Source organism: Chiloscyllium plagiosum, unplaced genomic scaffold, assembly GCF_037043375.1.
Source record: "Chiloscyllium plagiosum isolate Xiang-an unplaced genomic scaffold, Cpla_swu_hap1 HiC_scaffold_39, whole genome shotgun sequence".
Lineage (NCBI taxonomy): Eukaryota > Metazoa > Chordata > Chondrichthyes > Orectolobiformes > Hemiscylliidae > Chiloscyllium > Chiloscyllium plagiosum.
The window spans coordinates 66181794-66199293 of NW_028270177.1; positions in this window are offsets into that span (position 1 = coordinate 66181794).

The window sequence follows — 17500 nt, forward strand, 5'->3', positions numbered from 1 at the left end:
CTCTCACACACACATTCTCTCTCTCACACACACATTCTCTCTCTCACACGTATTCTCTCTCACACATTGCATTCTCTCTCTCACTCGCACACACGCATTCTCTCTCTCTCATACACATTCTCTCTCTCTCACACACACGCATTCTCTCTCTCTGACACACGCATTCTCTCTCGCACACACGCATTCTCTCTCTCACTCGCACACATGCATTCTGTCTCTCTCACACACATTCTCTCTCTATCTCACACACGCATTCTCTCTCTCTTGCACACACGCATTCTCTCTCTCACACACATTCTCTCTCTCTCTGACACACTTTCTCTCTCACACACACATTCTCTCTCTCACACACGCATTCTCTCTCACACACACATTCTCTCTCTCACACACGCATTCTCTCTCTCACACACGCATTCTCTCTCACACACACATTCTCTCTCACACACACACATTCTCTCTCTCACACACGCATTCTCTCTCACACACGCATTCTCTCTCACACACACATTCTCTCTCTCAGACACGCATTCTCTCTCTCACACGCGCATTCTCTCTCACACACACATTCTCTCTCACACACACACATTCTCTCTCTCTCACACACGCATTCTCTCTCACACACGCATTTCCTCTCACACACACATTCTCTCTCTCACACACACATTCTCTCTCTCACACAAACACATTCTCTCACACACACACATTCTCTCTCGCACACACTCATTCTCACTCTCACTCGCACACACGCATTCTCTCTCTCTCACACACGCATTCTCTCTCTCTCTCACACACGCATTCTCTCTCTCTTGCACACACGCATTCTCTCTCTCGCACACATTCTTTCTCTCTCTCATACACGCATTCTCTCTCACACACACATTCTCTCTCTCACACACACATTCTCTCTCTCACACACACATTCTCTCTCTCTCTCTCACACGCATTCTCTCTCACACACGCATTCTCTCTCACACACACATTCTCTCTCACACACGCATTCTCTCTCACACGTGCATTCTCTCTCACACACACATTCTCTCTCACACACGCATTCTCTCTCACACACGCAATCTCTCTCACACACACATTCTCTCTCACACACACATTCTCTCTCTCTCACACACGCATTCTCTCTCACACACGCATTCTCTCTCACACACACATTCTCTCACACACGCATTCTCTCTTACACACACATTCTCTCTCACACACGTATTCTTTCTCTCACACACATTCTCTCTCACACACACACATTCTCTCACACAAGCATTCTCTCTCACACACACATTCTCTCTCACACACACATTCTCTCTCTCTCACACACGCATTCTCTCTCACACACGCATTGTCTCTCACATACACATTCTCTCACAAACGCATTCTCTCTTACACACACATTCTCTCTCTCACACGCATTCTCTCTCGCACACACGCATTCTCTCTCTCACTCGCACACACGCATTCTCTCTCTCTCACACACATTCTCTCTCTCTCACACACACGCATTCTCTCTCTCTGACACACGCATTCTCTCTCGCACACACGCATTCCCTCTCTCACTCGCACACACGCATTCTCTCTCTCTCTCACACATGCATTCTCTCTGTCTTGCACACACGCATTCTCTCTCTCACACACATTCTCTCTCTCCCTGACACACATTCTTTCTCACACACACATTCTCTCTCTCACACACACATTCTCTCTCTCACACACGCATTCTCTCTCACACACACATTCTCTCTCTCACACACGCATTCTCTCTCTCACACACGCATTCTCTCTCTAACACAAACATTCTCTCTCTCACACACACATTCTCTCTCTCACACACGCATTCTCTCTCATACACGCATTCTCTCTCACACACACATTCTCTCTCTCACACACACATTCTCTCTCTCACACACGCATTCTCTCTCACACACACATTCTCTCTCTCACACACGCATTCTCTCTCTCACACACGCATTCTCTCTCACACACACACATTCTCTCTCACACACATGCATTCTCTCTCACACACGCATTCTCTCTCACACACACACATTGTCTCTCTCAGACACGCATTCTCTCTCTCACACGCGCATTCTCTCTCACACACACATTCTCTCTCACACACACATTCTCTCTCTCACACACACATTCTCTCTCTCACATGTATTCTCTCTCGCACACACGCATTCTCTCTCTCACTCGCACACACGCATTCTCTCTCTCTCATACACATTCTCTCTCTCTCACACACACGCATTCTCTCTCTCTGACACACGCATTCTCTATCGCACACACGCATTCTCTCTCTCACTCGCACACATGCAGTCTGTCTCTCTCACACACATTCTCTCTCTATCTCACACACGCATTCTCTCTCTCTTGCACACACGCATTCTCTCTCTCACACACATTCTCTCTCTCTCTGACACACATTCACTCTCACACACACATTCTCTCTCTCACACACACATTCTCTCTCTCACACACGCATTCTCTCTCACACACACATTCTCTCTCTCACACACGCATTCTCTCTCTCACACACGCATTCTCTCTCACACACACATTCTCTCTCACACACATTCTCTCTCTCACACACGCATTCTCTCTCACACACGCATTCTCTCTCACACACACATTCTCTCTCTCAGACACGCATTCTCTCTCTCACACGCGCATTCTCTCTCTCACACACATTCTCTCTCACACACACACATTCTCTCTCTCTCACACACGCATTCTCTCTCACACACGCATTTCCTCTCACACACACATTCTCTCTCTCACACACACATTCTCCCTCTCACAAAAACACATTCTCTCACACACACACATTCTCTCTCGCACACACTCATACTCACTCTCACTCGCACACACGCATTCTCTCTCTCTCACACACGCATTCTCTCTCTCTCTCACACACGCATTCTCTCTCTCTTGCACACACGCATTCTCTCTCTCGCACACATTCTTTCTCTCTCTCATACACGCATTCTCTCTCACACACACATTCTCTCTCTCACACACACATTCTCTCTCTCTCTCTCACACGCATTCTCTCTCACACACGCATTCTCTCTCACACACACATTCTCTCTCACACACGCATTCTCTCTCACACGCGCATTCTCTCTCACACACACATTCTCTCTCACACACGCATTCTCTCTCACACACGCAATCTCTCTCACACACACATTCTCTCTCACACATACATTCTCTCTCTCTCGCACATACGTATTCTCTCTCAGACACGCATTCTCTCTCACACACACATTCTCTCACACACGCATTCTCTCTTACACACACATTCTCTCTCACACACGTATTCTTTCTCTCACACAAATTCTCTCTCACACACACACATTCTCTCACACAAGCATTCTCTCTCACACACACATTCTCTCTCACACACACATTCTCTCTCTCTCACACACGCATTCTCTCTCACACACGCATTGTCTCTCACATACACATTCTCTCACACACGCATTCTCTCTTACACACACATTCTCTCTCTCACACGCATTCTCTCTCGCACACACGCATTCTCTCTCTCACTCGCACACACGCATTCTCTCTCTCTCACACACATTCTCTCTCTCTCACACACACGCATTCTCTCTCTCTGACACACGCATTCTCCCTCGCACACACGCATTCCCTCTCTCACTCGCACACACGCATTCTCTCTCTCTCACACACATTCTCTCTCTCTCTCACACATGCATTCTCTCTCTCTTGCACACACGCATTCTCTCTCTCACACACATTCTCTCTCTCCCTGACACACATTCTTTCTCACACACACATTCTCTCTCTCACACACACATTCTCTCTCTCACACACGCATTCTCTCTCACACACACATTCTCTCTCTCACACACGCATTCTCTCTCTCACACACGCATTCTCTCTCTAACACAAACATTCTCTCTCACACACACACATTCTCTCTCTCACACACGCATTCTCTCTCATACACGCATTCTCTCTCACACACACATTCTCTCTCTCAGACACGCATTCTCTCTCACACACACGCATTCTCTCTCACACACACATTCTCTCTCACACACACATTCTCTCTCACACACACATTCTCTCTCTCTCACACACGCATTCTCTCTCACACGCACATTCTCTCTGACACACACATTCTCTCACACACGCACTCTCTCTCACACACGTATTCTCTCTTTCACACACATTCTCTCTCTCACACACATTCTCTCTCTCACACACACATTCTCTCTCTCACACAAACACATTCTCTCTCACACACACATTCTCTCTCGCACACACGCATTCTCACTCTCACTCGCACACGCGCATTCTCTCTCTCTCACACACATTCTCTCTCTCTCTCACACACGCATTCTCTCTCTCTTGCACACACGCATTATCTCTCTCGCACGCATTCTCTCTCTCTCTCATACACGCATTCTCTCTCACACACACATTCTCTCTCTCACACACGCATTCTCTCTCGCACAAACGCATTCTCTCTCTCACTCTCATTCTCTCTCTCTCACACACACATTCTCTCTCGCTCTCACACACGCATTCTCTCTTGCACACACATTCTCTCTCTCACACTCACATTCTCTCTCGCACACACGCATTCTCTCTCTCACTCGCACACACGCATTCTCTCTCTCTCACACACATTCTCTCTCTCTCACACACACGCATTCTCTCTCTCTGACACACGCATTCTCTCTCGCACACACGCATTCCCTCTCTCACTCGCACACACGCATTCTCTCTCTCTCACACACATTCTCTCTCTCTCTCACACATGCATTCTCTCTGTCTTGCACACACGCATTCTCTCTCTCACACACATTCTCTCTCTCCCTGACACACATTCTTTCTCACACACACATTCTCTCTCTCACACACACATTCTCTCTCTCACACACGCATTCTCTCTCACACACACATTCTCTCTCTCACACACGCATTCTCTCTCTCACACACGCATTCTCTCTCTAACACAAACATTCTCTCTCTCACACACACATTCTCTCTCTCACACACGCATTCTCTCTCATACACGCATTCTCTCTCACACACACATTCTCTCTCTCACACACACATTCTCTCTCTCACACACGCATTCTCTCTCACACACACATTCTCTCTCTCACACACGCATTCTCTCTCTCACACACGCATTCTCTCTCACACACACACATTCTCTCTCTCACACATGCATTCTCTCTCACACACGCATTCTCTCTCACACACACATTCTCTCTCTCAGACACGCATTCTCTCTCTCACACGCGCATTCTCTCTCACACACACATTCTCTCTCACACACACATTCTCTCTCTCACACACACATTCTCTCTCTCACATGTATTCTCTCTCGCACACACGCATTCTCTCTCTCACTCGCACACACGCATTCTCTCTCTCTCATACACATTCTCTCTCTCTCACACACACGCATTCTCTCTCTCTGACACACGCATTCTCTATCGCACACACGCATTCTCTCTCTCACTCGCACACATGCATTCTGTCTCTCTCACACACATTCTCTCTCTATCTCACACACGCATTCTCTCTATCTTGCACACACGCATTCTCTCTCTCACACACATTCTCTCTCTCTCTGACACACATTCACTCTCACACACACATTCTCTCTCTCACACACACATTCTCTCTCTCACACACGCATTCTCTCTCACACACACATTCTCTCTCTCACACACGCATTCTCTCTCTCACACACGCATTCTCTCTCACACACACATTCTCTCTCACACACATTCTCTCTCTCACACACGCATTCTCTCTCACACACGCATTCTCTCTCACACACACATTCTCTCTCTCAGACACGCATTCTCTCTCTCACACGCGCATTCTCTCTCTCACACACATTCTCTCTCACACACACACATTCTCTCTCTCTCACACACGCATTCTCTCTCACACACGCATTTCCTCTCACACACACATTCTCTCTCTCACACACACATTCTCCCTCTCACAAAAACACATTCTCTCACACACACACATTCTTTCTCTCGCACACACTCATACTCACTCTCACTCGCACACACGCATTCTCTCTCTCTCACACACGCATTCTCTCTCTCTCTCACACACGCATTCTCTCTCTCTTGCACACACGCATTCTCTCTCTCGCACACATTCTTTCTCTCTCTCATACACGCATTCTCTCTCACACACACATTCTCTCTCTCACACACACATTCTCTCTCTCTCTCTCACACGCATTCTCTCTCACACACGCATTCTCTCTCACACACACATTCTCTCTCACACACGCATTCTCTCTCACACGCGCATTCTCTCTCACACACACATTCTCTCTCACACACGCATTCTCTCTCACACACGCAATCTCTCTCACACACACATTCTCTCTCACACATACATTCTCTCTCTCTCGCACATACGTATTCTCTCTCAGACACGCATTCTCTCTCACACACATTCTCTCACACACGCATTCTCTCTTACACACACATTCTCTCTCACACACGTATTCTTTCTCTCACACAAATTCTCTCTCACACACACACATTCTCTCACACAAGCATTCTCTCTCACACACACATTCTCTCTCTCTCACACACGCATTCTCTCTCACACACGCATTGTCTCTCACATACACATTCTCTCACACACGCATTCTCTCTTACACACACATTCTCTCTCTCACACGCATTCTCTCTCGCACACACGCATTCTCTCTCTCACTCGCACACACGCATTCTCTCTCTCTCACACACATTCTCTCTCTCTCACACACACGCATTCTCTCTCTCTGACACATGCATTCTCCCTCGCACACACGCATTCCCTCTCTCACTCGCACACACGCATTCTCTCTCTCTCACACACATTCTCTCTCTCTCTCACACATGCATTCTCTCTCTCTTGCACACACGCATTCTCTCTCTCACACACATTCTCTCTCTCCCTGACACACATTCTTTCTCACACACACATTCTCTCTCTCACACACACATTCTCTCTCTCACACACGCATTCTCTCTCACACACACATTCTCTCTCTCACACACGCATTCTCTCTCTCACACACGCATTCTCTCTCTAACACAAACATTCTCTCTCACACACACACATTCTCTCTCTCACACACGCATTCTCTCTCATACACGCATTCTCTCTCACACACACATTCTCTCTCTCAGACACGCATTCTCTCTCACACACACGCATTCTCTCTCACACACACATTCTCTCTCACACACACATTCTCTCTCACACACACATTCTCTCTCTCTCACACACGCATTCTCTCTCACACGCACATTCTCTCTGACACACACATTCTCTCACACACGCACTCTCTCTCACACACGTATTCTCTCTTTCACACACATTCTCTCTCTCACACACATTCTCTCTCTCACACACACATTCTCTCTCTCACACAAACACATTCTCTCTCACACACACATTCTCTCTCGCACACACGCATTCTCACTCTCACTCGCACACGCGCATTCTCTCTCTCTCACACACATTCTCTCTCTCTCTCACACACGCATTCTCTCTCTCTTGCACACACGCATTATCTCTCTCGCACACATTCTCCCTCTCTCTCATACACGCATTCTCTCTCACACACACATTCTCTCTCTCACACACGCATTCTCTCTCGCACAAACGCATTCTCTCTCTCACTCTCATTCTCTCTCTCTTACACACACATTCTCTCTCACACACGTATTCTTTCTCTCACACAAATTCTCTCTCACACACACACATTCTCTCACACAAGCATTCTCTCTCACACACACATTCTCTCTCACACACACATTCTCTCTCTCTCACACACGCATTCTCTCTCACACACGCATTGTCTCTCACATACACATTCTCTCACAAACGCATTCTCTCTTACACACACATTCTCTCTCTCACACGCATTCTCTCTCGCACACACGCATTCTCTCTCTCACTCGCACACACGCATTCTCTCTCTCTCACACACATTCTCTCTCTCTCACACACACGCATACTCTCTCTCTGACACACGCATTCTCTCTCGCACACACGCATTCCCTCTCTCACTCGCACACACGCATTCTCTCTCTCTCTCACACATGCATTCTCTCTGTCTTGCACACACGCATTCTCTCTCTCACACACATTCTCTCTCTCCCTGACACACATTCTTTCTCACACACACATTCTCTCTCTCACACACACATTCTCTCTCTCACACACGCATTCTCTCTCACACACACATTCTCTCTCTCACACACGCATTCTCTCTCTCACACACGCATTCTCTCTCTAACACAAATATTCTCTCTCTCACACACACATTCTCTCTCTCACACACGCATTCTCTCTCATACACGCATTCTCTCTCACACACACATTCTCTCTCTCACACACACATTCTCTCTCTCACACACGCATTCTCTCTCACACACACATTCTCTCTCACACACACGCATTCTCTCTCTCACACACGCATTCTCGCTCACACACACACATTCTCTCTCACACACATGCATTCTCTCTCACACACGCATTCTCTCTCACACACACATTGTCTCTCTCAGACACGCATTCTCTCTCTCACACGCGCATTCTCTCTCACACACACATTCTCTCTCACACACACATTCTCTCTCTCACACACACATTCTCTCTCTCACATGTATTCTCTCTCGCACACACGCATTCTCTCTCTCACTCGCACACACGCATTCTCTCTCTCTCATACACATTCTCTCTCTCTCACACACACGCATTCTCTCTCTCTGACACACGCATTCTCTATCGCACACACGCATTCTCTCTCTCACTCGCACACATGCAGTCTGTCTCTCTCACACACATTCTCTCTCTATCTCACACACGCATTCTCTCTCTTTTGCACACATGCATTCTCTCTCTCACACACATTCTCTCTCTCTCTGACACACATTCACTCTCACACACACATTCTCTCTCTCACACACACATTCTCTCTCTCACACACGCATTCTCTCTCACACACACATTCTCTCTCTCACACACGCATTCTCTCTCTCACACACGCATTCTCTCTCACACACACATTCTCTCTCACACACATTCTCTCTCTCACACACGCATTCTCTCTCACACACGCATTCTCTCTCACACACACATTCTCTCTCTCAGACACGCATTCTCTCTCTCACACGCGCATTCTCTCTCTCACACACATTCTCTCTCACACACACACATTCTCTCTCTCTCACACACGCATTCTCTCTCACACACGCATTTCCTCTCACACACACATTCTCTCTCTCACACACACATTCTCCCTCTCACAAAAACACATTCTCTCACACACACACATTCTCTCTCGCACACACTCATACTCACTCTCACTCGCACACACGCATTCTCTCTCTCTCACACACGCATTCTCTCTCTCTCTCACACACGCATTCTCTCTCTCTTGCACACACGCATTCTCTCTCTCGCACACATTCTTTCTCTCTCTCATACACGCATTCTCTCTCACACACACATTCTCTCTCTCACACACACATTCTCTCTCTCTCTCTCACACGCATTCTCTCTCACACACGCATTCTCTCTCACACACACATTCTCTCTCACACACGCATTCTCTCTCACACGCGCATTCTCTCTCACACACACATTCTCTCTCACACACGCATTCTCTCTCACACACGCAATCTCTCTCACACACACATTCTCTCTCACACATACATTCTCTCTCTCTCGCACATACGTATTCTCTCTCAGACACGCATTCTCTCTCACACACACATTCTCTCACACACGCATTCTCTCTTACACACACATTCTCTCTCACACACGTATTCTTTCTCTCACACAAATTCTCTCTCACACACACACATTCTCTCACACAAGCATTCTCTCTCACACACACATTCTCTCTCACACACACATTCTCTCTCTCTCACACACGCATTCTCTCTCACACACGCATTGTCTCTCACATACACATTCTCTCACACACGCATTCTCTCTTACACACACATTCTCTCTCTCACACGCATTCTCTCTCGCACACACGCATTCTCTCTCTCACTCGCACACACGCATTCTCTCTCTCTCACACACATTCTCTCTCTCTCACACACACGCATTCTCTCTCTCTGACACACGCATTCTCCCTCGCACACACGCATTCCCTCTCTCACTCGCACACACGCATTCTCTCTCTCTCACACACATTCTCTCTCTCTCTCACACATGCATTCTCTCTCTCTTGCACACACGCATTCTCTCTCTCACACACATTCTCTCTCTCCCTGACACACATTCTTTCTCACACACACATTCTCTCTCTCACACACACATTCTCTCTCTCACACACGCATTCTCTCTCACACACACATTCTCTCTCTCACACACGCATTCTCTCTCTCACACACGCATTCTCTCTCTAACACAAACATTCTCTCTCACACACACACATTCTCTCTCTCACACACGCATTCTCTCTCATACACGCATTCTCTCTCACACACACATTCTCTCTCTCAGACACGCATTCTCTCTCACACACACGCATTCTCTCTCACACACACATTCTCTCTCACACACACATTCTCTCTCACACACACATTCTCTCTCTCTCACACACGCATTCTCTCTCACACGCACATTCTCTCTGACACACACATTCTCTCACACACGCACTCTCTCTCACACACGTATTCTCTCTTTCACACACATTCTCTCTCTCACACACATTCTCTCTCTCACACACACATTCTCTCTCTCACACAAACATATTCTCTCTCACACACACATTCTCTCTCGCACACACGCATTCTCACTCTCACTCGACACGCGCATTCTCTCTCTCTCACACACATTCTCTCTCTCTCTCACACACGCATTCTCTCTCTCTTGCACACACGCATTATCTCTCTCGCACACATTCTCTCTCTCTCTCATACACGCATTCTCTCTCACACACACATTCTCTCTCTCACACACGCATTCTCTCTCGCACAAACGCATTCTCTCTCTCACTCTCATTCTCTCTCTCTCACACACACATTCTCTCTCGCTCTCACACACGCATTCTCTCTTGCACACACATTCTCTCTCTCACACTCACATTCTCTCTCGCACACACGCATTCTCTCTCTCACTCGCACACACGCATTCTCTCTCTCTCACACACATTCTCTCTCTCTCACACACACGCATTCTCTCTCTCTGACACACGCATTCTCTCTCGCACACACGCATTCCCTCTCTCACTCGCACACACGCATTCTCTCTCTCTCACACACATTCTCTCTCTCTCTCACACATGCATTCTCTCTGTCTTGCACACACGCATTCTCTCTCTCACACACATTCTCTCTCTCCCTGACACACATTCTTTCTCACACACACATTCTCTCTCTCACACACACATTCTCTCTCTCACACACGCATTCTCTCTCACACACACATTCTCTCTCTCACACACGCATTCTCTCTCTCACACACGCATTCTCTCTCTAACACAAACATTCTCTCTCTCACACACACATTCTCTCTCTCACACACGCATTCTCTCTCATACACGCATTCTCTCTCACACACACATTCTCTCTCTCACACACACATTCTCTCTCTCACACACACATTCTCTCTCTCTCTCACACACGCATTCTCTCTCACACACACATTCGCTCTCTCACACACACATTCTCTCTCTCACACACACATTCTCTCTCACACACACATTCTCTCTCTCTCACACACGCATTCTCTCTCACACACGCATTGTCTCTCACATACACATTCTCTCACACACGCATTCTCTCTTACACACACATTCTCTCTCTCACACGCATTCTCTCTCGCACACACGCATTCTCTCTCTCACTCGCACACACGCATTCTCTCTCTCTCACACACATTCTCTCTCTCTCACACACACGCATTCTCTCTCTCTGACACACGCATTCTCCCTCGCACACACGCATTCCCTCTCTCACTCGCACACACGCATTCTCTCTCTCTCACACACATTCTCTCTCTCTCTCACACATGCATTCTCTCTCTCTTGCACACACGCATTCTCTCTCTCACACACATTCTCTCTCTCCCTGACACACATTCTTTCTCACACACACATTCTCTCTCTCACACACACATTCTCTCTCTCACACACGCATTCTCTCTCACACACACATTCTCTCTCTCACACACGCATTCTCTCTCTCACACACGCATTCTCTCTCTAACACAAACATTCTCTCTCACACACACACATTCTCTCTCTCACACACGCATTCTCTCTCATACACGCATTCTCTCTCACACACACATTCTCTCTCTCAGACACGCATTCTCTCTCACACACACGCATTCTCTCTCACACACACATTCTCTCTCACACACACATTCTCTCTCACACACACATTCTCTCTCTCTCACACACGCATTCTCTCTCACACGCACATTCTCTCTGACACACACATTCTCTCACACACGCACTCTCTCTCACACACGTATTCTCTCTTTCACACACATTCTCTCTCTCACACACATTCTCTCTCTCACACACACATTCTCTCTCTCACACAAACACATTCTCTCTCACACACACATTCTCTCTCGCACACACGCATTCTCACTCTCACTCGCACACGCGCATTCTCTCTCTCTCACACACATTCTCTCTCTCTCTCACACACGCATTCTCTCTCTCTTGCACACACGCATTATCTCTCTCGCACACATTCTCTCTCTCTCTCATACACGCATTCTCTCTCACACACACATTCTCTCTCTCACACACGCATTCTCTCTCGCACAAACGCATTCTCTCTCTCACTCTCATTCTCTCTCTCTCACACACACATTCTCTCTCGCTCTCACACACGCATTCTCTCTTGCACACACATTCTCTCTCTCACACTCACATTCTCTCTCGCACACACGCATTCTCTCTCTCACTCGCACACACGCATTCTCTCTCTCTCACACACATTCTCTCTCTCTCACACACACGCATTCTCTCTCTCTGACACACGCATTCTCTCTCGCACACACGCATTCCCTCTCTCACTCGCACACACGCATTCTCTCTCTCTCACACACATTCTCTCTCTCTCTCACACATGCATTCTCTCTGTCTTGCACACACGCATTCTCTCTCTCACACACATTCTCTCTCTCCCTGACACACATTCTTTCTCACACACACATTCTCTCTCTCACACACACATTCTCTCTCTCACACACGCATTCTCTCTCACACACACATTCTCTCTCTCACACACGCATTCTCTCTCTCACACACGCATTCTCTCTCTAACACAAACATTCTCTCTCTCACACACACATTCTCTCTCTCACACACGCATTCTCTCTCATACACGCATTCTCTCTCACACACACATTCTCTCTCTCACACACACATTCTCTCTCTCACACACGCATTCTCTCTCACACACACATTCTCCCTCTCACACACGCATTCTCTCTCTCACACACGCATTCTCTCTCACACACACACATTCTCTCTCTCACACATGCATTCTCTCTCACACACGCATTCTCTCTCACACACACATTCTCTCTCTCAGACACGCATTCTCTCTCTCACACGCGCATTCTCTCTCACACACACATTCTCTCTCACACACACATTCTCTCTCTCACACACACATTCTCTCTCTCACATGTATTCTCTCTCGCACACACGCATTCTCTCTCTCACTCGCACACACGCATTCTCTCTCTCTCATACACATTCTCTCTCTCTCACACACACGCATTCTCTCTCTCTGACACACGCATTCTCTCTCGCACACACGCATTCTCTCTCTCACTCGCACACATGCATTCTGTCTCTCTCACACACATTCTCTCTCTATCTCACACACGCATTCTCTCTCTCTTGCACACACGCATTCTCTCTCTCACACACATTCTCTCTCTCTCTGACACACATTCACTCTCACACACACATTCTCTCTCTCACACACACATTCTCTCTCTCACACACGCATTCTCTCTCACACACACATTCTCTCTCTCACACACGCATTCTCTCTCTCACACACGCATTCTCTCTCACACACACATTCTCTCTCACACACATTCTCTCTCTCACACACGCATTCTCTCTCACACACGCATTCTCTCTCACACACACATTCTCTCTCTCAGACACGCATTCTCTCTCTCACACGCGCATTCTCTCTCTCACACACATTCTCTCTCACACACACACATTCTCTCTCTCTCACACACGCATTCTCTCTCACACACGCATTTCCTCTCACACACACATTCTCTCTCTCACACACACATTCTCCCTCTCACAAAAACACATTCTCTCACACACACACATTCTCTCTCGCACACACTCATACTCACTCTCACTCGCACACACGCATTCTCTCTCTCTCACACACGCATTCTCTCTCTCTCTCACACACGCATTCTCTCTCTCTTGCACACACGCATTCTCTCTCTCGCACACATTCTTTCTCTCTCTCATACACGCATTCTCTCTCACACACACATTCTCTCTCTCACACACACATTCTCTCTCTCTCTCTCACACGCATTCTCTCTCACACACGCATTCTCTCTCACACACACATTCTCTCTCACACACGCATTCTCTCTCACACGCGCATTCTCTCTCACACACACATTCTCTCTCACACACGCATTCTCTCTCACACACGCAATCTCTCTCACACACACATTCTCTCTCACACATACATTCTCTCTCTCTCGCACATACGTATTCTCTCTCAGACACGCATTCTCTCTCACACACACATTCTCTCACACACGCATTCTCTCTTACACACACATTCTCTCTCACACACGTATTCTTTCTCTCACACAAATTCTCTCTCACACACACACATTCTCTCACACAAGCATTCTCTCTCACACACACATTCTCTCTCACACACACATTCTCTCTCTCTCACACACGCATTCTCTCTCACACACGCATTGTCTCTCACATACACATTCTCTCACACACGCATTCTCTCTTACACACACATTCTCTCTCTCACACGCATTCTCTCTCGCACACACGCATTCTCTCTCTCACTCGCACACACGCATTCTCTCTCTCTCACACACATTCTCTCTCTCTCACACACACGCATTCTCTCTCTCTGACACACGCATTCTCCCTCGCACACACGCATTCCCTCTCTCACTCGCACACACGCATTCTCTCTCTCTCACACACATTCTCTCTCTCTCTCACACATGCATTCTCTCTCTCTTGCACACACGCATTCTCTCTCTCACACACATTCTCTCTCTCCCTGACACACATTCTTTCTCACACACACATTCTCTCTCTCACACACACATTCTCTCTCTCACACACGCATTCTCTCTCACACACACATTCTCTCTCTCACACACGCATTCTCTCTCTCACACACGCATTCTCTCTCTAACACAAACATTCTCTCTCACACACACACATTCTCTCTCTCACACACGCATTCTCTCTCATACACGCATTCTCTCTCACACACACATTCTCTCTCTCAGACACGCATTCTCTCTCACACACACATTCTCTCTCACACACACATTCTCTCTCACACACACATTCTCTCTCTCTCACACACGCATTCTCTCTCACACGCACATTCTCTCTGACACACACATTCTCTCACACACGCACTCTCTCTCACACACGTATTCTCTCTTTCACACACATTCTCTCTCTCACACACATTCTCTCTCTCACACACACATTCTCTCTCTCACACAAACACATTCTCTCTCACACACACATTCTCTCTCGCACACACACATTCTCACTCTCACTCGCACACGCGCATTCTCTCTCTCTCACACACATTCTCTCTCTCTCTCACACACGCATTCTCTCTCTCTTGCACACACGCATTATCTCTCTCGCACACATTCTCCCTCTCTCTCATACACGCATTCTCTCTCACACACACATTCTCTCTCTCACACACGCATTCTCTCTCGCACAAACGCATTCTCTCTCTCACTCTCATTCTCTCTCTCTCTCACACACATTCTCTCTCGCTCTCACACACGCATTCTCTCTTGCACACACATTCTCTCTCTCACACTCACATTCTCTCTCTCACACACGCATTCTCTCTCACACACACATTCTCTCTGTCACACACACATTCTCTCTCTCTCTCACACAGGCATTCTCTCTCATACACGCATTCTCTCTCACACACACATTCTCTCTCACACACGCATTCTCTCTCACACACGCATTCTCTCTCACACACACATTCTCTCTCACACACGCATTCTCTCTCACACACACATTCTCTCTCACACACACATTCTCTCTCACACACACATTCTCTCACACACACATTCTCTCTCACACACACATTCTCTCTCTCTTACACACACATTCTCTCTCTCACACGCATTCTCTCTCGCACACACGCATTCTCTCTCTCACTCGCACACACGCATTCTCTATCTCGCTCACACATTCTCTCTCTCTCTCACACACGCATTCTCTCTCTCTGACACACGCATTCTCTCTCGCACACACGCATTCTCTCCCTCACTCGCACACATGCATTCTCTCTCTCTCACACACATTCTCTCTCTCTCTCACACACGCATTCTCTCTCTCTTGCACACACGCATTCTCTCTCTCTCACACATTCTCTCTCTCTCTGACACACATTCTCTCTCACACACACATTCTCTCTCACACACACACATTCTCTCTCTCACACACGCATTCTCTCTCTCACACACATTCTCTCTCTCACACACACATTCTCTCTCTCACACACGCATTCTCTCTCACACACACATTCTCTCACACACACACACATTCTCTCTCACACACACGCATTCTCTCTCACACACGCATTCTCTCTCACACACACATTCTCTCTCACACACACATTCTCTCTCCCACACACACATTCTCTCTCTCTCACACATGCATTCTCTCTCACACGCACATTCTCTCTGACACACACATTCTCTCACACACGAACTCTCTCTGACACACGCATTCTTTCTCTCACACACACATTCTCTCTGGCACACATTCTCTCTCTCTCTCACACACACATTCTCTCTCACACACACACATTCTCTCTCTCACACACGCATTCTCTCTCACACACGCATTCTCTCACACACACACACATTCTCTCTCTCACACACGCATTCTCTCTCACACACGCATTCTCTCTCACACACACATTCTCTCTCTCACACACACATTCTCTCTCACACACACATTCTCTCTCTCACACACACATTCTCTCTCTCTCACACATGCATTCTCTCTCACAAGCACATTCTCTCTGACACACACATTCTCTCACACACGCACTCTCTCTGACACACGCATTCTTTCTCTCACACACACATTCTCTCTGGCACACATTCTCTCTCTCTCTCACACACACATTCTCTCTGGCACACATTCTCTCTCTCTCTCACACACACATTCTCTCTCGCACACACG